General features: G+C 44.9%; 1 protein-coding gene across 2 annotated transcripts in view; it reads left to right on the plus strand.

The window, feature by feature from the left end:
* The first annotated feature begins 3,869 nt into the window (after window positions 1-3,869).
* The window catches only part of STK38L (serine/threonine kinase 38 like), a 44,061-nt gene continuing 22,911 nt past the window's right edge, over window positions 3,870-25,019 (plus strand). For both annotated transcript variants that reach the window (XM_054282034.1, XM_054282032.1), the window contains exon 1: window positions 3,870-3,920. The gene's annotated coding sequence lies outside the window, so the exon portion shown is untranslated. The remainder of the gene's footprint in view (window positions 3,921-25,019) is intronic.

Raw genomic sequence — 25,019 nt, forward strand, 5'->3', positions numbered from 1 at the left:
TGAAGATGGAGCATGGCAGGAGACAAGTGGGCGAGCAAATATTATTTCTATGAATGGTCTCACAGAAGTGAACCCAATGCATTTCTGAGTTGTCTGATTCTTCAAGAGTTTGCAGACCCAAGATCTAAACTGTTTAATTCAATTGTGAGACATTGCATATGAAGTATGACCATATATGCTTCCTTTTAAATTTGCATTCCACCTATTAAGAAAATACATTTTTGTCCATGCTGCAGCATTTTCTGAACATTTGATTCACTACTGTGCCCCACTGAAATCAGGCAACTAAACAGCTACAGTGTACTCAGCATCTTATCAGAATTGTGTAGCAGCACTAAAGTGTCATAAAACAGATTAAAGCATTTGGGTTTAGCATTAAGCATTAAAAAGCATTAAAGCATTTTTCCTGGTCTTCTACCTGTTGAATATAAAGAAACATAGACTTCTGTTATTCAGACAGACCAGGGAGCTACAAGTAAAATCTGGATTACAAGTAGCATCAACAGTGGCTAAAAAGGTCCTAATGAACCAGTAGAAAATTTGTGGGAGTGTTTCTGAATGGCTTGCACTATGCTTACCCAGCTCTGCATTATTTTCTGACCAGTCTCAAGTGTTCTGGATTTTTTCTGGCTTATTCTTAAGAAATACACCTGGGATGTATTAGGAAAATAGTAAGAAAGAAAGGAAAGTCAGAAGTGATTCCTAAATGTTGATTAAGTAGTTAGATGCAAACTACTTGTGAATTAAACAGTTCTAAGTTATTTCTGAGGCTGAGAGGGAGCTTTCATGGTTAAAACCCTCTCTGAATGTTTCCAAGAGACATCTCCAGCACGACTCTGATCCAGCAATTTGGATTTGTTACACCAATTGTCTGCAGAGAAAGAAATGTCAAACCCTCCCATCAATGTCCTTTCTCTGACAAGCTCTCCCTCCTTTGAACTACAATAACGAGGACAGCATTGTTTTGCTTTGCCACAGACGCTCCCCTGAGTTTTCTGAAGGCTTCAGAGGTTCGGTGGAATTTGACAAGAGGTATTTGGGCTTTTGTGTTTGCCTTTAATTGCTGCGCCCGGGGTGGATCGCCGGACCCTGGGGACTGTCACAGCCTGCAGGAGTGGCACTGCACGCAGCCTGCAGATGTTTGCATGCTCAGAGCAAAGATTCTGTTCCAAAATGTTTGTGTAACTCCCATGCCTGGCAGCTTAAAGAGCTGCTGCCCTCCTACACGGTGAATAGGTGCTTATATTTCTGTATGATGGGCTAGCTGTGGAAATACACAGAAATAAAAGTTTATTGGGCTGTTGGTAATGGTTACACTGTGTCACAGTTTGGGTTAAAACCTTAGGTATTTCTGTCAGCTCTCCTTCAACAACAAACAAATTCATCTGCTTGTTCTGGCTCTGCCACGGTTCATTTCAGGATGAGCATTTGGTTGTAAGTTTCTCGAGATGCACAGACCTTCAAAAACTATGGACAAACTCCAATATTCATGAGGCACCAGCCCACTAACTGCAACTGCAACAGTGGTGAACCCATTAATCAGACTTTTATAGCAGTGAGATAACCTTCTATGTGTACAGCTCTGTTAAAAACATATATTTAAAATCAGAAAATTAAAATAAACCGTGTGTGTTTTGTGATGGAATGTCTGCTAACATAAATACTTTTACAGCCACATAAAAATAGAAACATTAAATACTTCGTTTTTCCATAGGTCTGTTAAGCAACAGCCAGTGCTTTTATTAATATGCTGTTTCTCTTTTTAATTGCACTTTTATTTAGAAAAATTCACAATCCTGACTTATGAGGAAAGTTAAATGGAATCATACAGAAAACTCGAAATGCAAACAGACATGCCTCATTCCTCTAAAACAAGAGACTGGTTCTTCATATGCCAGTAGTTTTTTCTAGTCTTAGGGAGCCATTTGTTTCCCTTTCTCTCTTGAAAAGAATTAAATAAATGGAAGTTTGCCCCACTTCCCCCCTCACACATCCACATACATGCACAGGACCAACAAAACGCAGTAATTTTCCACTGGCACAACAGCCTTTCAGTGCCTGCCATCTGCTGTGCTGGCAGGACCCACCAGAGGAGCTCCAGCAGCAAGGCAGGAACTGGAATGTCACGTTGTGAATATTCATTCCATTTTCATTGTCACAGCTGGGCCTCAGCATCCCTCCCAGACTGACCCTGCCTCCCCCGGCCTCCCTGTGGCAGCTGTGGGGAGCAGACAGGAGTAAGGCACTGAAATCAAAGCTTACAACTCACAAACACCCAAGTCAAAACCATTCCCCGTTCCTGCTAGGGGGTAGGGATGTCTGTCATTCCCACTGACCACTGTTACTGACACAGATTTTTAAGGACTTCTGCTCTAGGAAGAGCTTTGGTGAAATACAACTTTTCTAGATCCATAACCAGTTTATTCTGAATTTATTTATTGTAGAGTGTCCTTTCCCTTCTTGCTAATTCTGTTTCTGGATTAAGTGTCCGTACTTCCAACATGGTGAACATGAGTGCACATCTTCTGCAGGTTTCAAACGTGGGACCGGAGTTCAGATGTCCCAAAGGACAGTCAGTCTCTTTAGGAAGCACTCCTGCACTTCATTCAAGTTAAAACATGCTAAATTTAGACTTCTATTGAAGCCTACCTTCTATTGTTTCAAACCTACCAAACCTAATGTTTCCAAGAGCCGGTCTCAGCAGGTAGGTTTACAGTGCTCTGGGAGGTCCATGGTGGATTCTCTGGGTCTGCCTGTGGATCCTGAAATTGTGAGATCCCTGGGCAATAAATCTGCTTTAGTGCACACAACTCCTAAGTTCCTTATCTCTACATAAAGACTAACAAGGTAAAATAAACCAAATCTGTCAGTTAAGTCCTCCTCATCAGCAACTCTTCCCAAGTCAAGTGATGACATCAAGACAAACTTTCCCTTACTTCTACATGCTCCATGTTCTGATGGGAGCAGATTATCCTTTGTCACTCCTCACACGTGAGCTCACAGATTTGCCTTCTGCACAGCTGAGGCCAGTCTAACTCCTGACTGTGAGACATGTCACAGCCATGATCCCTCAGGGAGTCCCGACTGGCAGAGCTTGCTGAGTGCCAAGGGCTATGCCGGGCTGCAGGGAGAGGATCGTGGACTGCACTGGGAAAAGCATGGGTTGCAGGTAGAGGGAGATCATCCTGCCCCTCTGCCCAGACCTGTGTGGCACATCTACAGTGCTGTGTCCAGTCCTGGGCTCCTCAGCACAGCAGGGACAGGGAGCTCCTGGATTGGGGCCAGTGGAGCTGCAGAGATGATTCAGGGCCTGGAGCATCTGTGGCAGGGAAAGGCTGAGGGAGCTGGGGCTGTCCAGCCTGGAGAGGAGCCCCAGCTGAGAGGGGCCCTCAGCCCTGGGTGTCCCTGTGTGCAGGGAGGGCTCCGAGCAGGGCCCAGGCTCTGCTCCAGGGCCCAGCAATGGCACCAGAGGAACGGGCAGGGACTGAGGCCAGGAGGTTCCACCTGGGCAGGAGGCAGAACTTCTGTCCTGGGCAGTGACTGAGTCCGGAGAGGATGGCGAGTATCCCTCGCTGGGGATATTCCAGAACCGTCTGGAGCGAATCCTGAGCCGTGCGCTCGGGGATGGCCCGGCTGGAGCAGGACAGCAGCCGCGGCAACCCCAGCGCTGCGCTCCGCTCCGCTCCGCTGCGCTGCGCTCCCAGCCCGGTCTCTGTCCCGCTCCCTGTCCCGGGGAGCCGCCGCTGCGGGACGGGGCTAGGCGGGGCGGGCGGTGCGCGCCGGCGGGCGCGGCCAATGGCGGAGCGGGGCTCGGCGGCGCGCGGCTCTCGCGAGAGCCGGCGGGTAAACATCGGCCCCCGCCGCGGGCCCGCCCGCTGCCATTAGCGCGGGGGCGGCGCCGCGCTCGGACCGGGCGGGAGGTGAGTTCTGAGGCGAGCCGGGTCCCGAGGGGAGCCGGGCGCTCTCCGCCCCGGCGCTGCCCGCGGAAACAGCCCCGGCACGCTGCCGCTGGAGACTGGGAATCTCCCCCTGCCTCCCCTCTTTCCTCCCCCCGCACCGTGAGGCAGCAGGAGCAGCCATCGCCGTGGAGGCTGAGGGAGCGCAGCCTCAGCCTCGGTGCGGGGACGGTCGGGGGTGGCTCTGGGCTGCGGGGCAGTTCGCCCGCCTGTCCCTCGGGTGGCTCTGCCCGCAGCCCCCGGGGTGGCTCTGCCCGCAGCCCCCGGGGTGGTTTGTGCCCCTGCCGCCGGCTGGGAGGCTGAGGTGCCCCCGGGGTGTCGGTGCGGGCAGCGAGGTGAGCCCGGCGCGGGGAGCAGGGCCGGGCTGTGCGGACACCCCGCCGGCAGGGTCAGGGCTGGGCTCTACTCGTGCTACAGAACGTGGCTCTGGGCTTAAGGGAGTCCTGCCCTCTTTAGAAATAAATAAATAAATAAAGGGCCGAAATTATCTCCGTAATGCGCTTAGAAAAGCAAACAACCTTCACAAGTTTCCACTCGCGGGAGGAGCAAATCGCAAACCTTGTGCAGAGGCGGAGGAGTTGGGGGTTGAGGCCCCGTGGTTTGGCTCTCCGGCTGGTGCTCTGTGTCTGCAGACAATTCTCATTGACTCAGGTAAAAGTTAAATGCCAGGGACTTACAGAGGTCGCGCTGTTGTTGTTTGGTTTTACTTGATCTGGAACGCCTTGGGTTAGAATAGCAGAGCTCACACGCGTGCCTCGCTGATGTACCTGCCTTCCTCTTGCAAAATCCACACTGGGGATGAGTGAGCCTTGCTGTAGCCTCTCAATCAAAAGCAATGTCGATGTTTCATTTTTGTTTGTTTTTTTTTTTTAAGAGAAGTTTCCTGTAAGATATTTGGTTGTTGATATTGGGATGTATTGGTTTTGCTTTTACCTCCTTTTTGGCGAGCAGTAGGGTTTTTGTTGACTGTAGATGTTGGTCAGGTGTACTGATTCAGTGTTTTGATTACAGTTTTAAAAAGTCACTTAAAACAGAGGGATCTTGTTTATGAGTGTTTATGATGCTACTAAATCTCGCTAGAGTTGTGCCTGCTCCATAAAAGATGCCTGAATATACACAGGAATCTGAAAAAATTGTTTTCATTCCTTATCCTTCAGGAGTGAAAGAATATCAGCTTTTAATTTTACTCTGAAGAGTAAAAAGAAATAGGAGCCCACAGGCTACTGACCTGAGAGGTGTTGATCAGTGGGCACCCTCATTGCATTTGAGACATCTCTTACTGTATCCAGTAGAATTGCTGCAATTTTACCTTCTGTGCCATATGTAGACTTGTTTTCCTGGCTTTGTTAAGAAGTGTCTTGGATAGGAAAAGTCAAATTTGCATAGCTCTGTGGACTCATTTGTTTTTCATCATGTACATGACATACTAGATGTTCAATTTAAATATTTTTGCTTAACAGAGCTTAAAAAAATTCTAAACACTTATTTCTCAAGCATTTCAGGGGAAAACAAGTCCCAAGCTACTAGCTAAGCAGTATTCAGAAGCAAATATTTACAGAGGACAGGTATCATGCTTTTTTTTCAGAAAGTTAGTCTGCCTTAAAAAAACAAACAGCAAATGCACACCCCATCATTAGCTTGCAGTGGACTTGGACTAGGCCTATGGTCTGGGTGGGGGAATGCTCCCAGGAGAACAGAAATTTTGGGTTTCTGTCAGAAATTTTGGGTTTCTGTCAGAGGATCTGCTGGGGACCTGCTTGTGTGAGCTGCCCTCGGGTGGTCTGATGTGCAGTGGAGTCCCTGTGGGGCTCTCCTGGCTTGGAGCAATGTGGGATGTCACAGAGGAGTTCAGTGCTTGTGGCTGAGGTGTGCTCACCTGTCCTTTCTCAGGAGTTCTGTGTAGCCCCCCTTGGCTCATCTGTCTTTTTGTCCCCAAACTTTGAATGGTGGGTGGGAGGTTTTTAATCATTTGGGTTACTGCTGTAGTTTGGGATGGCTCTTGAATCCTGTGGTGACCACAAGGAGCTTAGTCACTGTCTGTGTCCCCTGCATCTGTCTAGGCAGTGAGTTTGTCTTGCTTCCAGAGCTTATCTCCTCCCTACAGATTCAGCTTTTGCTCAGTCCATGTTTATTCCAATAAAAATGTTGTTCTTCCCACCAAGTTTAAGCTGAGCATTAGTTAAAATGCGAAGCCAGTTGATAAACTTTGATATTTGTATTCCAGGAGGTGCAGGGTAGACATGGAAATTGCAATGAAAAGAATTGCTTCTCTGAATGCAGTATTCATCAGCACAAAGCCTGCTAAGCTGATATTATATGGTAAATGGTTTGCTTTTAGTCTCCCAGAAAGAGGCTTTGTGTCTTAGGGTAATGGCAGTTGACATAAATCAAACATACAATTGTCCACAAAATCATTTAATCTTCTCTTGTTGCTCCTTCTAACATATAGCTGCACTTAGAGCAGACCTGCCACTAGTGGTAATTGCATTGCTGTGCCTTGAAAATATGGGTTTGATAAATAACTGGAGTCTAATTTTTGAGATGGGTTGGTGCAGAATTTTTCCAAGTCTGGTGATTAAATAACAGCTTTTGTTGTGCAAGAAATTGTTATACTGGGATAAGCCAATTTAATATTGTGGGGTAGGAACTCGGGGAAGAGTTATTTATTTTGTGTTATGAATTTAAATAGTGAACTGTATTTAAGGTGGCAGGGTCTTGTCTTGAAGACTCAGAAATTAATTGTCAAATGCAGCAGAGCAGACTTTCTAATTTGATTGGTACAGAAGATCCTGCAAATCTGTAGTTTAAAACTACAGAATAGCTTCAGCAGTCCCACTGCTCCAGTATTTGCATGGGGAAGTAATAGAACATTTTCCTCTTAACAATATAAAACAAAACAGGAAGTAGGGGAAGAAATAAATGATCAAGAGAAACTCAGTTTCCTTGACATAAATAATTTGAAGCTTTAGTAGTATGGGAAGCATTAAAAGGGGCAGTTGTTGTAGTTAACACTGCCTTACTTGTGAAATCAGGTAATCTTGTAAGGCATGCATTGATATATCACTAAATACCTGTTACAGATTAAAAAAGCAAAGGAAAATGGTGGATCAGGAAAGAATATAAATTTTTTATGCTTCAAGTAGCTGATTTTTCTGATTTCTTGGTAATTTAGGTGCTGGATTTTGTATTCTGGTTTGTACTGTAGACCTGAAACTTAGTTTGTGTTGTGTGTCTTTAATATTTATACCTGCAGACTTGCAAATTTGTTAGCTGACCTGTGGTTTCATGAGAGTTACAGCTAGTCAGAATGTGAAGAAAAGAGAAATATTTGGAAGAATATTTCTATGGGATTTTGATTGTCTAAGGAACAGTTGTCTTTATGTTTTTACTTGTAAAAGGAGCAATGGTTGATTAAAATGGTAGCCTGGATTTAGGGGATTTCAGAAGAGTGAGAATGCCCTGAAGTAGTAAAAAGGGAATCAACTCTTCACCTTTTAGTAACAGGGAGCAGCCATGATGAAGTCATAGTTTGGTGTGTGCAGGTTGTGCAAACAAATGGAGTTTATCAAAGGTGACAGAATGAATGGGAGGGAGGAGGAAAAGGGATAACTCAAACCTGTGTGGGAGAGGAAGAGTGTTTACTGTACTGCAGCTTATATTAGCTGTGCCTCTTATGTTCCAGAGTTTGAGCCTGTGATCACTGACGTGCTGTAGAGGAGCTCCAGTCTTAGCAAAGACCTTGACATATTGGAGTGTGTTAAATTTCCTTCCACAGAAGGGGAAACAAAAAATATTTTTCTTGTCTTTGACCAGATGAAAGGTTGTGAAACCTTTTCTACTCTGTGTCATAAAGAGAGCTGTTTACAATTCTGAGAGCACTGTGTGTAATGTCACATTAAGTACTGCACTTATAAAATGTGCCAAGGTATTTTAGCAATTAAATCTCCTGGTAGGAAAACAAAAGCCAGCTGATCATCCCCAGACAAACCCTTGGAAAACCTGGCCTTCCCAGAAAGCTGTACTTGATTAAAGGCCCTTTTCATGAGCCACTGTAGTGGAGTAATGCTTATGAGAATCACACTTGTGCATCAGTTGGTTGCAGTTAAAATGAAGATTTTAACACCAAACCAGAGGAGTGGCAGAGACTCAGCTTGTACCCAGGAGTGTACAGAAGGGGCAGAGTTATAACTTCCATTGCCATAGCCAAGGGATGGGAAGGGATGGCAGTCATCACTTCAGCAGGGCACCTGACTGCCCTGAATGGCTGCTGAGGGCAGAAGCAGCAGAGCAGAGGGGCTTGGAGGAGCAGCTTGTCACAGGTGGGGATCTCTGTGTGCCTGGGGGCTCTCCTGGTGGTACAGGCTCCACGTCCCTGGTGCAGCAGAGAGGGAGACAGCTCCTTGGCATTGCTGTGCTGGGCCATGAACTTCCTGCAGCATCGCTGAGAACCCCCCAAAGGACAGATGGGAGCCTCCTCCTGACAGATCACTGCCACTCTGGAGAGTCTTGAGCCTCTTCTGTGGCTAAAAAGTCTCAGCGTTTTTATGACTTTACTGGTATAAACCTGCTTACATCTGAAATGATAGGTAAATTCCAAAGGATATTTCCTTGTCTGCAGGAGGGCTGTTGTGTACAAACCAGCCAAGCTGTGGATGGCCTCACCACAGATCCCTTTCCTTGTGATTAGATGTCCTAGATTTCCATGGATCACACCTGCACACAGAGGAGGGGACAGGATGCAGGGATCCCAGTGTTGCCCCTTCATTACCCAGGGCAGAGCTGCCTCTTTGGCTGATAGCTAGGTTTGAACCAGACTCAGGAGAAGGCAGGGCTGGTTCACAGGCTTCCACTGTTTCCCATAAAAACTGAGGAAAACCTTTCCTTTCAGGAGAAATCCCCTTTTCCCAGATTGGCCCAGTAGAAATGGCAGACCTTAGACCAATGGAATCAGGCCCCTTTTCCAATATATAAAAGTGTTTATTACAGACATTTCTTAAAATTTGTTTTAATCACTTTTTACAATGAGCAGTTGCATAATGTGTTCCCTGCCCTTCCCTCTTGCTGGTGCCTTATAAGGGAGGTAACCAGAATGGCAGCCAAATATCAGCCTGATGATGAAAGAATTGTTCCACTTAAAATGTCACTAATTTTTAGCCTGCTGAGTCCTGTATGAAGAGGAAAGCTTGCATTTGTTGCTCCCCAGACAAAAGCACTGCACTGCATTGTTTAAAGACAGCTGTTGCTTCTTACAACAGCTGAAGTTAAGGATTGCTCTGTTCTGTGCTCTGTGGCATTCACAGAGCAGGAAAGGAGAACAAATTTAATCACAAGGTAAGGATTTAGTGGGAGTACCTGTTTCTTCAAACAGTAGCAACTGGATATGTAGAATGAAGGCTGTTTAACAGTAATTAAAAGTATAATTTAACAAGCTGTAAAATCTGGAACTAGAAGGGAATTTTGTGTTCTGCATATGAGGATCTCTGTGGGATGTGGGACAGTCATTCAGCAGTGAGAGCCATGGCTGGTGCAGACAGGTAACAGGCAGCTGTTAAAGCACATTCCCATGCAGTGGGGTAATGGCTGGGGCTTATCACACACTGGTGCAGCAAATACTCTTGGTGAGACTCAGCAAGGCAGTTTAAAAGGCTGGGAGAGCTGGGATTGGTCAGCCTGGGGAAGAGAAGGTTTTGGGGTTCCCTCGTTGTGGCCTTGCAGTGCCTGAAGGGAACCCACAGGAAGGATGGAAAGAGGGCCTGGAGTGACAAGGGGCAATGGCTCCAAGGTGACAGAGGGGAGGTTTAGATTGGATGTGAGGGAAGAACTGTCCCTGTGAGGGTGCTGAGGCCCTGGCACAGGTTGCTCAGCTGTGGCAGCCCCATGCCTGGCAATGTTCCAGGCTGGATGGGGCTCTGAGCAAGCTGGGATAGTGGCAGGTGTCCCTGCCCATGGCAGGGGGCTGGAATTGGAAGTTCTTTAAGGTCCCTTCCAACCCAGGCAGTCTGAGATCCTCGGAAGTAAGGCTGCCTTGTGGTGCACAGCCTGTAGTTGTATGTCTTGGAAGGCAGTCAAGTGCATCTCAGCAAATTCTGACTTTCAAGATAAGGTGAAAGAAAGGAATTGTGTAATTTCTGGTGTCATTAACTTGCATCTTTGTCACTGGTTTTTATTTGTGCTTGGTTGGTTCCACTAAAGTGATAAAGAGCTCTGGTTGAACAGGTGTGTGGCTGTTCTTTGACTGACTTGCCATATTTCACTTGTGTAAATCAGAAGTTTTATTGTGCCTAAGGAAAATTTCTCTTGCTAAACTGATCTGTGTGTTGATAGTTTAATTTATTGCCTTCACTTAATGAAATTAGTTATAGATGTATCTACATTTCCATGAATGCTGTAGGAAAGAAAATATTAATATTCAGGTTTATTGGGGAGGAGAGGAGAGGAGAGAAACAAACCAACCCTGGTGATATTGCAAGCACAGTGTCTAGTAAAGTCTTATTGTTTAGTCCTTTCCCAATCTTCACAGCCATAGGGAGTCTTGGGAAGTAGTGACTAAGGGCAGAGAATTGAGGTTTATCAGAACAGGAATTCTTCATGAATTCATCTCTCAAATTTCCTGTGAATAAAGAATATAAATGACCACTTTATGTTAAAGTGTGTTAGATGATTCCTCTTATGGTTAATTATTTTATGGACACTCCTGCTCTCTGTTTAATTTAACAGAGAAGGAGAGATCATCTAAAGTCTGCACCACTTGAGCATCTTAGCCCACTTGTAGTCTGCATATGGTGACCTCACTGCACAATTGTGTAAGCAGCAATTAGAAACTTTCCTGTGGGGTATTTTTTTCCCTTCTTAAAAAAAAAAACCAAACAAACAAAAAAAAACCTGCAAGAATTATGTTAAGAACACCTGGAATAATCCCATGTAAGTTGCTTATTCTTTGTGAAATCAAAGTGAAGTTGGACAAAATGCCAGTAAGCACCAGAGGCTGGGGCTGTAGTTCCCAAGGCCAGTGAACCCCAGACTGCTGTCAAGGCTCAGCACATTCTCAGCCCATCATCCCCCTCCCAGACCTCTGCACCATGGGTTGGAAATCACTAAGTTATGATGAGCTGTGGTGGTAGGAACGAGCATCTTTAGAAATAGTTTCAGATAGGAGATGGAATTGCAGGAAGATTTTGAGAAGGAGATCTGGAGAAACAATACCAGTTGTTTGGGAGATGAAGGGAATAAAGAAGGGAATTCTTCTGCCTGTTAAATCTTTTTCTTCTCTTTTCTTCTTGTCTTTTTTTTTTCCCATGAGCCTGTGATAAAGGGAAAAGAACAAAGTGGAATGCTTTAAATTGTCAAGCTTTGCTGGCAAATCATCAAAGAAATTGGAAAATTTTTTTACCTTTCTTACATTGCACCAGTTCTTGACTGCTCTAGTTCTCAGTAATTACCAGTGTTTACAGGCAACATTCACCCATTCCTTCAGGAGGAAGGAACACACTGTGAGCCCCATGTGCAAGGCTGTCTCCAATATTTGAGGCCAGGTAGCTATGGTAGTGCCACAGGAGAACAAATCTGTGGGATGAATCTTTGGGTTCCAGCTGTGCTACTCACATATAGAGGTGTCCAAGATTAGAATGTGTTTACCAGCTAATCAGTTTGAGCAGGTAAATCCTGGCCCTTCCAAGGGATTGGTTATACCTGGCATGTAATTTAGGTGCAAGTGAACTTGTATGAAAGTTTCTTGTGACAGGAATGGTGGATGTGTGCTCTTGTCTTCCCAGCCTTGCTCAGGGCTTTATTACAGTGAGGAGTGTGAAATGAATGCCATTCTGATATGATCAGTGCAGAGAATTTCAGGCCATGGCTGTGTCAGTGGGCTTGACCAGTATGTGGATATTTAGGTTAATGTATTTCAGCTCTAATCCTGTTCCTTCCGTGGGGATTGGTGGTGCTGATGCTGCTGTCAGTGACCTAAAGGAACTTTCCACTTGTTTTTTCAGGAGGCATCTGAGTACAACCTGCCTTGCTCCCTGCTCCCAGGTCAGGCTGGAAGCATTGTAAGCATTGTCTCTGGCAGCTGGGCTTCATTCATAACTCCAGAGTCTTAGGCTCACACTTGGATACCTTTAAGCCCCATTTAATCCCAGAGGGCACCTGACTCACATGAGCTGACTGCTTTTGCTCTCAGACACGTAAGCCACTTTTGTGGTGGCACACGAAAAAAGCAAGAACAAATCCCTTTCAGAGTTCAGGAGAAAGAGTTGAACATTGTATCACCAAAACCAGGGAAGAGAGAATTTCACCTGTCTGCATACACACTGACCTACAGCACTGACTGGAGCTGCTGCTCACAGCTTGTGCTGCAGCCTGGCCACTGACAGAATAACTTTGCTGAGCACCTCTGCTGCAAAGAGGTTCCTTGGAGCCTGCCAAAAATACTGTGCCTTCACCTGTGGTCCTCAGTAAGACACAAAACTCTGGCCTTTGGGAGGGTTTACAAAGAAGAAATGTGCTTGCCCTTTTTATGTTCAAATTAGCAAAATAATGTTCTGCTCTGTAAAATAATTTTTACAGTCAAAAGGAACATTGGGAGAACGACCAATGGATACACGTATTCTTTTAATGTGTACTTTGGATCACTGCATTTGAAAGGATTGAAATCATAGTGGAAAGTTACAAAAGAAAAAGGAAGTAATTATGAAATAATTGAGGGGGGGAAATTGTTATACTGTAATAAAGATAAGTAGTTTTAGCTAATTTTCTCTCTGCCTTTTTTTTTATTAAACAAGCAGCAATATTTTGAAAGCAAATTTCAGTTTTGTTTATGGTTCAGCCCAGTTTCAGGTGTTGACCCCCAGGCACAGAATGAGCTTGTGCTGCTTGGGGAGCAAGGGCTGCAAGAGAAGAATTATAATGAGAATTTTGCTTTAAGAAAAGAAATTCAAGAAGCTGAAGCTGTTAGTGTTAATTGTATTTTTATCTTGTAGAAGCTAATTTTTGAAATGAGTCCTGACAGTGTCTTATTTCTCTATGTTTGTAATTTTCTCAGTCTGAGAACCAGAGCATAAATGTATTTTCTTGGTTCTTTTGCTGAAGTGCTCCTCATCAGTTGTGTCATCCTTAAAGATGTGCAGACTGAGAAGACAAAAGCTTCTGTATCCTTACTTAGGACATTAGGGAGAGTGAATCTGCATCTGCCTGTGTGCAGCTGGAGAATGCAGTTGCAGGATGAGATTTTCTCGAGTCAGTGTGGAATCCAAGTGCTTTCCCTCCCTCACTTGCATGCCCAGGCAAACCGGGTTTTGCCACGAAGGCTGGTTAATTAAGGACCACCCACCCCCCTTCTCCTTGAATCCTAGAGTAAATCCTCCTCAGATATTGCAAACTGGGGAACCCCAAGCAGGAGCATTGCAGCTCCAGCTCCATATTTGTCTTGGATGGAAGGCCAGACTCCTGTCTGGAACATGTGAATCAGTGCTTTGGGTGCAGCTCCCTTGGTTCAGGGTGGGGATGATCTTGTCAGCAAAGCACCTGCTGTGCAAGATGCAGTCACTGACACCAGTGGGCTGCCAGTATTTATGTACATCAAGGCAGGGAAACAGGAGCTTTTTGTCCTGTGCTGCAGCAGGCACCTGCCTTTGCTTTCCCTTCTTGGGTAGATCAGGAAGGTAGTTTGTGCTTGACCCTGACTTTAATGAAATAAAATTTAGCTAAGGAAGCTTTACTGAGTGCATTCCAATGGCTTTCCAGATTAATGGCATTGACTAATGTGTGAATCAAATAAACAGCTAAAAATTTATTGTAATTCTTGATTTCCTTTGGTACCTCAGTCAATGCTAATTCGAACCAAGAAGCCTCTTTTTTTGGATAAATCTGCTGCCCATATTGAATTTGGTGGTATAATTCTCATCAGCTTTGAGGGAGAGGGGACTGACCAAGAATAATCCTGCCTCTGTTGTGGATACTTGGGTGTGCTGAGATGTTTTTTACGAGTGCTTTTTCAATATTGAAATGTGGTGCTCTTTGAGGTACTGACCACATTTGACCTTGTGTGCTTCACAGGCATTGTTCAATCAGTTTAGCAGCTGTTTATAAAGCACCAAAATTCAGAAGGCTTTCATCTCTGAATGAAACACATTCTTTTTCCTCAACTTGGCATCTCTGAATTTTCTGAGCAGCACTAATCCCCTAATATTGTGTGATTAGATTCAGTTACCTTGTGCCATCCCAAAAAGTTCCAGTTAATTAATGGAATCGAGTGATGCTTTCAAAGCTATTGCTCTGGATTGTGACACATCCAGCTAAAATGACTTTGTTTTCTTAAAGCACAGAGTCTAAAATACTGTTACTTAGTTTTCTAAATTTGGCTCGCTTGCTTCATGCCCTTTTACTGGCAGATACAAGGCAAATGCAACTAATGATTGATTTCTTTGAAGTGAATTGGTTGGTTCAAGGGGAACCTCTGCTTCTGTGCTAAATTTTCTTAAAGAAAAATGCTTGAGAGCTCTGAATCTTCTGAGCTCTTTCTGGCTCCAGAAAGAAATACGGTTAGAATGTGGGATGGGAATATTCCTGCTCTCCTTTTGCATGGTTCTAGCATGTTGGAAGCCAGTAGGGCTTGGGCTTTACTACTGGTAAAGTGTTGGATTTCAGGTATTACTTAAAGGAATACTTAGATTAGTTCATATTTAGCAAAAATGCACTGGGATGCTTTCACAAAGGATGCTGGTAAAAGCAATTTGAGTTTTGAAGGAGAGTGCTATTTTGAGGGAGGATAATCCTTTTTCCCTACCTTATTCAGTCCTTGGCCTTCAGATTGGTATCAACAAAGGAAGTGACTCTTACAGATGCTTTTGTGATGTGGTTCCTAATTTGCTGAGAGCTGGACTGAGATCCTTTGACTCATTTCACGTAAGCCACCAAAGAGCTGTTTCCAGTTACTGCCTGGACCAGGTCTTGGAGCTGAAAGATGCCATCTCTGCCTGCCAGCCATGCCTCACAAGAATCATAACAACTTGCATTTCAAATATTTCAACATGATAATTCAGCCTTTGAAGTTTTGGCACCTATTTGGCAAGGGATGTCTCCAAAGAGGTATTTTTAGCAAACACTATATATAGAGCTTCAGATCTTCATCTTCTTTCTTTATGTGAAGAATATTTTTACCGTCTGTGAGGTGCCCAGAGTTAAAGGCTGTAAAAATGACAAGATGCTCAAGCCACAGTTGGATTCAATGTGTCTTAAATTTGGTGGGAGCTGTGCCTATCCACATTACAGACTTGCCTGTCCCTCTCCTGCTGGAGAGCCCGATGTCCTGGGGTGCAGGTGGGGATGAGGAATGCCACCTATTTTGTTTGCTTCACTGGGCTTTTGGAGCATAATTTAACTGAAAGTGAAATCTGTTTGCTGTAGGACTGTTTGCTGAGGATGGGTCTCTAAAGGTGCTTGAGAAGGCTGTTGCAGGCATAGCCAACAGTTAGAGGCTTTGGAGATTATGAGGAGAAGCCAACTGCTAAATCCAAAGGCTCATTCCAGATATTCTCAGCACAATGAGAGTTGGCATTGTGTCAGATGCCAGGCAGGATTCATCTGCTTGGCCTTGGGTGTTTAAAAGTTGCACATCCAGGGCAGTTGGACATCTTAACCTTCCTGGGTGCTCAGTGGACTTGGAGAAGCATTGGGAGGAGATGTTTGCTTCTGCCTCCTGCAAGGCTGACTACAGTTGGAAAATATGGGTGCAGGGAAGGCCTGGGTGGACTTGCAGTCATGTTGCCTGGAGTGAACACCCTGATACTGCTGTGTGACTTCTGAGGAGCTCCCTGGAGCAGGTGAAATGTCAACAATAACAGATCTAGCGGGTTCACTTCTGTCAAATATCCCTGCAGGTGCAAGCAAGAAGTTGTGAATTCCCAGCCTCCTTTTGTTTTGCCAGCAGAGTGGTCAGGATCTGTTTGTTTTTCTCCAGAAGACCGTGAAGAATGTGCTCCCTCAACAGCAGCTGAGAGCCCCAGGGCTCCTGTGATCCTCTGCAGTTGCACCTCTGAAAAATCCCCAGGCTCAGGTCAACTGAGCTTTTTCTTCTGTTTCCTGCTGTAATTCTAGATTTTCCCATAGTTCATTGTGGCATTTAGTGTTAAAAATAGGATTCCATAAAGCATTTTTATGTTCCTGAAGTGCACACACTTTATTTTTCAAACGTGTGTCTGTGTGAAGCCTTGCCAGAGGAGCAGTGTGTCTTTGCCCAGTGCTGACCTGATCTGACTGTAATACTAAACTCAAGGTGAGATTCAGGACTAATGCACTCATTCTGTGCCTCAGCTCTTCCTTCAGGTTTTTGGCAGCTTCTGCAGTTACTCTTTGTGCCTCAGACACCCGTGCTGCATAGTTAACTTTTGATTTAATTTAGGTTTTGGTGGCTCTGATTAGTTTTGTTATGCTTTTTGCATTTCTGAAATCAGACTGAAATTGTCTGCATTTTTTGAGAACTGCAGAAGTGCTGTGTCAGCATGTGTGGCTCACCATCCCTGGAAGTGTTCAAGAAATTATTTTAGTTGGCACTTAATGCTGTGCTTGAGTTGATGTGGCAGTGTTTGGTCAAGGACTGGACTTGATCTTGCAGGTCTTTTCCAACCATGATGGCTCTGGAATTCTTTGCTTTCTTGGATAAATTTCTGCTACTAAATGGAAGGGGTCTGTTCCCTACAGGCTGCTGCAGATACTTGTTACAAGTCAGGGATCTTCCCTTGCTTGTTCACCTTCAAAATCCTGCCAGGCCTGAAGGCTGGGTTCACTTTGTTTCCTTCTCAGTCCAGGTGATACAGTTGCCAGCTTGCATTATCCAGATCATGTGTTTTAGGTTTCAGTTTTGCAAAGTACCTCCAGGTCTGGTTGGAAAATATTTTAAAGGGGCAAAACATAATTTGCTTGAAGGCTGGATGGAAGGTACATGGCACAGAGAAGCAGAATAAAGCCTGCAGCTCCAGTTCTTTGCAAGATGGAGATCCTTTCTGGCATTATTAACACGAGGGATAACCCAGAGGAGAGAAAAGCAGCTTGAGGCTTGCTGGCAACCCCAAGAGACCTTTGCAGCTTTGAGCATGCTGGGAAGAGGGAGGGCACACCTTCCCTCCTGGAGGCTGCCAGCAGAGCAAGCTTCCCTGTGCTTTCAGGATTTGCTGAAATTTCCATAATTTATTTTGCAAAATTTTACTCAAGGGGATTAAAAAAAAAAAGATAGACTAGCCTCCAGATCTTGCTTCCAACCTTGAGTTACCATCTTAGATCTAGGGAGAGTAATGAATTTTTTATTATGGATCTAGGCTAGGGAGGTAGGGGTCAGTATCAATGGAGCATAATCTGTGGAGCAAAAAGTGCTAGTTTCTCACAGACCTTTTCTGACTGCCAGGAGTAGTTCTAAAATAAGGGCTTTCACTTGCTTTTCATTTTGTAAATGAGTGCAAGTTAAAATATATTTTAAGGCTCAATTGAAGCAATAATTAATCATCTGAGGAATCACAGATGTAAATGTTTTTAATTCTGTGCTAATACAACTTTATTGGACTACTTTTTCTTTATTTTTTGGTGCTACTTATATTTTCAGAAGTGAAGAGAGTAGAGCAGAGCAGCTGCTTCCTTGTGATTTGTGAAACTGGGACATGTTCTCTCTTACCCTGTGCTATATCAGTGTGACAAACCACATTCCTGATACTGTGTGTGGCTTTACAGGGAAACTGTAAAACTTTCCAAAGGTTGCCTATTTATCAGTGCTTTTAAAGCAGCTGATTAATGTTATTTGCATGTGAGCAACAGAATATGTAAACATTGACTGGAGAGTCATTGGAGGAATGCTCTCAGCTGGACTCACAAGAGCAGCATTTCTCCAAGGCTGCTGGAGCTCAGCTTGGAACTGCTATCACCAAATTTGGCCTCTTGCAGAGCATTGATATTCAGTGTCCTTCCTTTGCTCATTCCCATATATTTTCCCCCTGTTTCTGAATTCATGGTGGGATTTCAGCCCTGTCTTTGGAACAGTGCAAGCTGTCTCAGGTGCTTATCTTGCCACTTGCCCTTCCGAACCCACAATATACAGACCCATGCTTGGCTGCAGCCCTCAAACGGGCAGCTCACACAAGTGCACCTAAAAAGGAGGGCCCATATGTCTCATATGTTTTAGGTTAAATAATGAATTTTCAGAATGAATTAATAACTTCTTAAGACCCCAGTCTTTTGTGCCTGTGAACTCCTTAAGCCTCCTAAAATGACCTGCTGGCTACAGGAATGATGTTTGCTTTCTTGTAGGGTGACTGAGGCACACCCTAAGTACATGTTTTCTTTTTCTTTCTGTATGGTTTGTTTTTGCACATAGGAAATAAAGTAGAATCCAGATCATCTGTTACTTAATGCAGTTTCCTGTGCTGTAGCCACAAGAGCATCCTTCCTCTGTACATACATCATCTGCAATTAGAAACAGAAAACTCCAGATATTCACTACTTCACTGCTTGCATCACTGGCAAATGACAGAGACTTAATGTGGTTTTAGTCTGCAGGATTTGTGCACTTCAAGTCAGCATTAGTGGCTTTGTTAGGGATACCTGAGCAGGCAGCTCTTCTGGGAGAGTGGTTGAATAGACTGAGGGGAGATGCATTAAGGAATGAGTGAGAAATTAGGATGGGCCTTTAAGTGGATGTTCCTGGTGTGTTCCCATAGATCAGGTACTGGGCATTGCTTTAAGTGTTTGAGTGCCCATAAAACGATTCAGATTCAGGTTGTGCACTTGTGTCTGTGTGTGCTGCAGGGTGGGCTTCTGCTGCAGCTCAGCATTGCTGTTGGAGCTTGCTGTCCATGCTGGGCTTTGCTCAGTGTGCTGGAACCAAGCAGTGCCTCAGGAGAGCTCACAAGGCAGATGGGAGCAGCACATGGACAAACCCTTCCTGGACTTTGTAAATGTGACTGGGGTGATCCATGGGGAGTGCAGCACCTGGATGGGTGCTCAGCTGTTCATCATGATTAGCCTCACCCTGACCACTTCCATCAGAATCAAATGGATTGTGTTCTGTACTGTTACAGCCTGAAGAGAAGGGAATGTCAGAAAGTACTTACAGCCTCTGTTTTGAGAGCTTTGCACAGCTCTCCTCTCCACCAGCCCATTTCCAAAGGGAGCCAGCCAAAGTGGGGGCAAGAGGGATGTGACTCATTGGTGAGAGGCAATGTTTGTGTAACAGTTGTCACTGTGGGGCTCTGGGGTTTCTGTTGCACCCAATGTGACACAAATGGCCTCTGTCCAAAGGGACAGCCCTGTACTCCCACTGCCACAAGTGTATCCAAACTTTACTGGGATGTAGTCCAAGTCTGGCTGCCTGCAAAAGGGACAGTGCTGTTCTCCCCCTTGTCCTCTGTGCCTGTCCCTATTTAATTGCTCCCCTTTCACTGAATTTGTGGAGTGGGAGGATGGGACAAACCAATTTGCTGATCTTATGGAAGAGTTGTCTCCTTTTCACAAGAACATGGGCTGGTTGGTAGCTCAGTTTTGTCCGGCTGCTGAGTTGCCCTAACTGGACTGTGGCTGCATTATTAGGAAAACTGTAGGAATGTGGCTGAGACTTGAGGGCTCTGCCCAGTGGAGAGGAAGGGACTTTGTTTGAGCCCTGGCTGCTGAGAATTTTCTTGTCTTTCTAAGAACCAATTGTAGACCTGCACTGACAAGTCCTTGAAGCAGGACTTGGCATCAATGTCTGTCCTTTCTGTGTAAAGGCCTTGAGCATAGGGCCCATGCCCATAAGGAAATGTTAATGTTAAATAATATTTCAAAAGTGGAAATGATCTCATTCTTCCTACGGCTTATTTGGGTTTTTCTCTGGTTACTATTTATGGGAAGTAGCTGCTTGTATGCAATTTGTCAAGCAATTCAGATCACTGCCTGAAAGTAGTCTTTATTTGCCACTCCACCAGGCTCCATCTTGACCCATTGTTTGTACAGAACCGGTATTTCTGTTCAGATTTCCTGCAGGTAGCTCCACTTGTATTTATCTGCACTTGACAGATGAAGAAATGGAGGCTCAATGACACTTGGTCACCTTACAGGGGCAGTAGAGACTTTTCCCTTGAAAAGGACCTGAGAGCCATTCTGTAGGAGCACAAGTGTTTCTGCTCCTTTGATTGAGGTGACCCCTGTTCCATGAAGAGTCCTTCTTCTACTGAGGAGTCCTGCTCCTTTTCTCAGTCAAGAGAGTGCTTAGCCCTCAGGACATGCTCCAAGGCTTTCTGTTCTGAAGGCTTCCTTGGTGGGAAAGGTTTGCTCCTAGAGAATTTATCGTCTTTTTCTGCTTCTCTTGCCATAATCTGTTTCATCTTGAAAGCTTAGGAAACTGGCTCCTGAAATTTTATTTATTTATTTTTAATCTGGAAATTTACCCTTTCATGCATGTTTAACATACAGCCTTAATATCTTATAGAAACTTAAGCAGATCTCTTCTGTTACAGGGCTTGCAAGGGTCTTCAGGGTGAAGAGGGAGACGAGAATGTTGACCTCATGTTCAGAAGGCTTGATTTATTATTTTATGATAGATATTACTTTATAACTATACTAAAAGAAATAGAAGTTCTCAGAAGCTAGCTAAGCTAAGAATAGAAAAGAATGAATAACAAAGGAGCTCGCTCTGATTCTGTCCCAGAGAGAGCTCAGTCCTCGATTGGCCATTAATCATACACATCCAACATGGGCCAATCACAGGTGCACCTGTTGCATTCCACAGCAGCAGATAACCATTGTTTACATTCTTTTTCTGCGGCCTCAGCTTCCCAGAAGGGCAAATCCTAAAGAAAGGATTTTTATGAAAAATGTCGGTGACACTCTTCTGTTCCTTTCGCGCTACTTCCCTTGCAGCTGGATACAGCCAGAGCATTTATCCACACCCTGGTTTGCTTCTCTTTTCCTTTAACTTGGAAACCAGATAATAGAATCAAATATCTGAGATGAATTTAGGGAAAACAACACCCATTCTGAGTGAACTTTCCCAGGCCAAGGCTGGAGAATTACTACACACTGGGAGCTTATACCCATCACAAACCTCATCATCTTTCACCTGCATGCAGTTCCTTTTTTGCCTTCCTCTGCTCACCCTAGAAGGGTCAATCTGCAGTTATGTAGGAGGTGAATATGCAGGCTGTCATAACAAAGCATTCCTGGTGCCCTTCAGCCCTGGAGGAGATGAGCAGTTGGGATGTGACGGAAAGGCTGCAGGAGGACTCTGGGATTCCACAAGGCAGTCTGCCTCTGCAAGAGCTGTTTCCTTTCTACCTAAACCTCTACATTTCAGAGGGATAAATTGCAGCTACCCACTTGCTGTGTGTTTGTGATATATGCATTCTCCATGTGATAGAAATGTTGGAATACGAGACCACAGTTGTATTGACTGTTCTCCCCTAAACCAGCCTGATGATAAGGCACAGTGGTAAAGCTTTCTCTTCTCAGTTATCCTTATTATCACTGTGGGGATTAGGTGTTGTGATTAGGTTTCCTTTATGAGATAAAGCTTCATTCTCCACCCCTGTTGCTGGTGATTTGTGGTAAGAGTATGGCTCAGCTACATCCCCACCGTTCCAAATCTGCTCCCCAGCTTCAGGCACCGGGAGGGTGGTACCGTGTGCTCCTCTCTCACATCAGGAAACCACAGACATCTCTATCTCTGGGCCCTCACCAAGTCAGTCTGCTTTGTGTGCCAACAGCTGTCTGCTGCTCCAAATATCCCAGTTCAAGGAATGAAGTGCTGTAGTGGGATTTGAATGGGCAAACATCTGTTCTTCAGTGTTGTGTACACTGACAACAGACACTAACTGCATTTACAGTTTTGCAGGGCCAGAGGGATCTGTTGTGCTCATTAACCCTGACTGGAGGCACTGCACAGGCCATGGCCGAGCACTGATGTTCTGCATCTCATTTAGCAGTCAGCTCCTTTGCTGGCACAGACTTCTCATGTGTAATTACTTAATTTGATTGATGTGATCTAAAAAGAGCCTGGCAAGAGTCAGGGATTTGAACATACATCAGTGGAAAAGAAAAGCAAACTTGGTGCCTTCTTCTCCAGCATTCTTCAGTGCAACAGTCCCTCCTAAATACTAAAGGTCCTACTTCCCTAGGCTCCTTAGGAAGTAGAAGGGCTTTACAAAAATACCTAAAATCTAAGAGCAGAGCTTCTTGGATGACATCTGAAAATGTAACATGGTTTCCTTGACTTGTACTGGTGCTGTGTTAGAAGATTCTTTGCTTATTCATTGCTTTTGTGCCAACTTTTGCCTCTTTGTCACAAAAGATGTAGAGAAAGTTGCTGTGACTGAATGTTACCTTTGGGCAGTTGTGCATGTTTTAGAGTGGGACATGTTTTTCATTGGACCTGAGTAGGACTTTATCCAGAAAACCAATAACCGAGGAGGAAGCAGATTTATGATTCTTGACCTTGCTCTGGTTGTATTTATTTCATGATCTGAAACATTGCAGCAAGATATTTAGATGGACTTTTTAATACCAGTTAATTCAATGGGTCTTAAAACAAGGTTTTCTTACACCTGGATGCAAGTACCTGCTAAAAGCTGTGAGAATGCTTAAGTGCACAGGAATGCAATTGCTCTAGTAAATAGAGAAGCTTCCTGTTTTTAGACACTTCCGAGAGGAGAAAGATTTGCAGCACTGTGAAATGTGGGGAGAGCCAGGAGGAAGGACGGAGAGAAGTGAGCTGAAGCAAGCTATGAAATGTTGTTTCACTGCAGAGCACTGTGGCCCTTCAAGCTACTGATTTCTCTTGTCCTCAGGAAATTAAAATGCATGCAGTGGTAAACACTGGAAGTGAAGGCGTGGCTGCTTGGGGCTGCAGGTCTGGTTCCCTCATCGCGTCTCACGCTTCATTGAGTCATGCAGAGTGTTGTCCTGAGCTGACCTCCCACGTGGAGCACTCCTTGGATGACAGCAGTGTGTGGAGACGCCGCACCTCCGCTCCCTTCCTGTTCCTGGCTCCAGCCCTCCATCCCTGCAGGTGGAGCAGAAGTGCAGCCCCGTGTGTCCCCTTTCTCAGTGAGCTTGGGTGGCTGGGGGAGTCCTGCCCACAGCCACAACACGTGCTCACTGAGGCAGTCTGAGTGGGTCCTGCTAAACCCCAAAGGCTGGGTTGTCTTAAGAAGGAAAGGGAATAAAATGAGTTATTTGGAAGAGCTGAGCTCAGGGGGATGTTGGTAAGTCATTGCGTGTCCTTCGGTGCTGAGGGAGTGTTTTAAATATGGAATGTCTTGAAATGTGCTCCTCACTTTGGGACAGAGCTATTGACAGAGCTTAAAGAATGTAATTGTATCACCAAAGGCTGAAGGCAAGTGGAGCTGGGATGGAAGTGACCTTATTAGTAGATTTGCTTTTCTAAACTTCACATGGCCAGTCTCCCGTTGTTTGTGAAATCCAAGGTTATGACGTTTGGATCAAAAGTTTCTTTCCTACTTGAATGGACAAAAGATTAACTCTCAAGGGAAATGAACATAGTTTATGGATCTTACATAGGTATAGGTAGACCTAGGGATTTTTAAATGCATATATTCCCCTGTATCCCCTTGTATACCCATATATAGTTTCAGCCTGTACCTTTTCCTGTCAGGGAAATGAATTTGCACCCGCTGCTCGTCGAAAGCAGCAGAGAGCTGAATCTCGGCCGCTGTTCATGGGAGACTTCTGCTGCTCAGCTGTGTTGAATAGCAGGAAATCCTGGAGTGCAGCACAACTCCAATATTCAGTTTTTATTCCATATTAGGAAATATTTCCTTATCATTACTGCGGGTGTGTTGGAATGATTTCCGAGATTAATTTCTGCGAGCCAGATTAAAAGACGAGAAGGCCATGCCCGCTTATTTCCCGCTTTGGACTGACTCCATGGGAAGGGCCAAGTGGGCTCAGCCTGGGGCAGGGTGGCTTTTGGCAATCCCTGCAGGTGAAACCAGCCTCACCCCAACTATCTTAAAAAGAATTTATTTCAGCCTGGTAATGGTTCCTCAGTGTGGGTCGTGCAGCTTCTTGTGCTGGCACAAAGCTCGAGCGGCAGCAGGAGGGAAACAAACAGATGGTTGGATGGAAAATGGGATGGCTCCTTTCAGAGACAGTCCTGGCTTGTGCCAGCTTACAGCACACACATGGCCCTGGCCTGGCCTGGGAGGGGTTCCTGCTGCTTGGGAGAGGGATTTGTTGCCTGCTCTCATCAGAGCCCCACACTGCTATTTTGGGATGTTTTAGGTTTAGGAATCAGCCTCGAGGCAGGAAAGTACCTTCCTTTCCTTCATCTTGAAAACACCTTTTTTGGCTGCATAAAGGTCTTCTGGTGTTTAGGGAGCATATTGGAGCTGGCTGCTGACACCCCAAAATGCTCTCTGGGTCTTGCTGTCCCCCAGGTTTCCCTGGTGTCATCATCATCATCATCACAGTGGCTCCAGGATGCAGTGTTTGCATCTGAGTCCTGTGTGCCTGGCAGTGTCTCCCCAGGGTTTTGTCACAGCCCTGGGGATCAGGCACTGGGAGTGTCCACTCCTTTTGGTTCACAAGTCATGGAGCACTTTCTGCTTTTAGCTGCGGCTATAACAGGCGCCTCACCCAGATGCCCCATGGGGGAAGAATGGCTGAAAATGGCTAAAACATTTGGACATCTTTGGCTTTTAAATAGCAAAGCCTGTTCCAATGGGGCTAATTTTACTTGGTTTCTTAGTGGTGCTTTAAATAGAACAAATGTAATTAATTCTGTAACTTTAAAGTAACAAAACTCATTCAACCATAATGCACATTGGGGAAGGAAGGCTAAAGGAGATGAAGAAAATAAACAAGGTTAATGAAATGCTGAAGTGTCAGTGATGGCATGTTGCAGTCTTATTTTGTTTTCCCTTCCCAGAAGGAGACTGTTGTAACAACTGAAGGGTGTCAGAAGGATCTGGTCATGGCAATAATGTTAGAAAAGAATCTGCATGTGAAATATCTGATTTGTTTTATCTGGCAGGGAATGTTGTTTCCTTTCAGTAGCAGATTAAATAAAACAGGGGCTTGTGAATGGTGATA

Source organism: Melozone crissalis, unplaced genomic scaffold (genome assembly GCF_028551555.1).
Source record: "Melozone crissalis strain CALT ecotype California unplaced genomic scaffold, PUWL_Pcris_2 ptg000033l_1, whole genome shotgun sequence".
Classification (NCBI taxonomy): domain Eukaryota; kingdom Metazoa; phylum Chordata; class Aves; order Passeriformes; family Passerellidae; genus Melozone; species Melozone crissalis.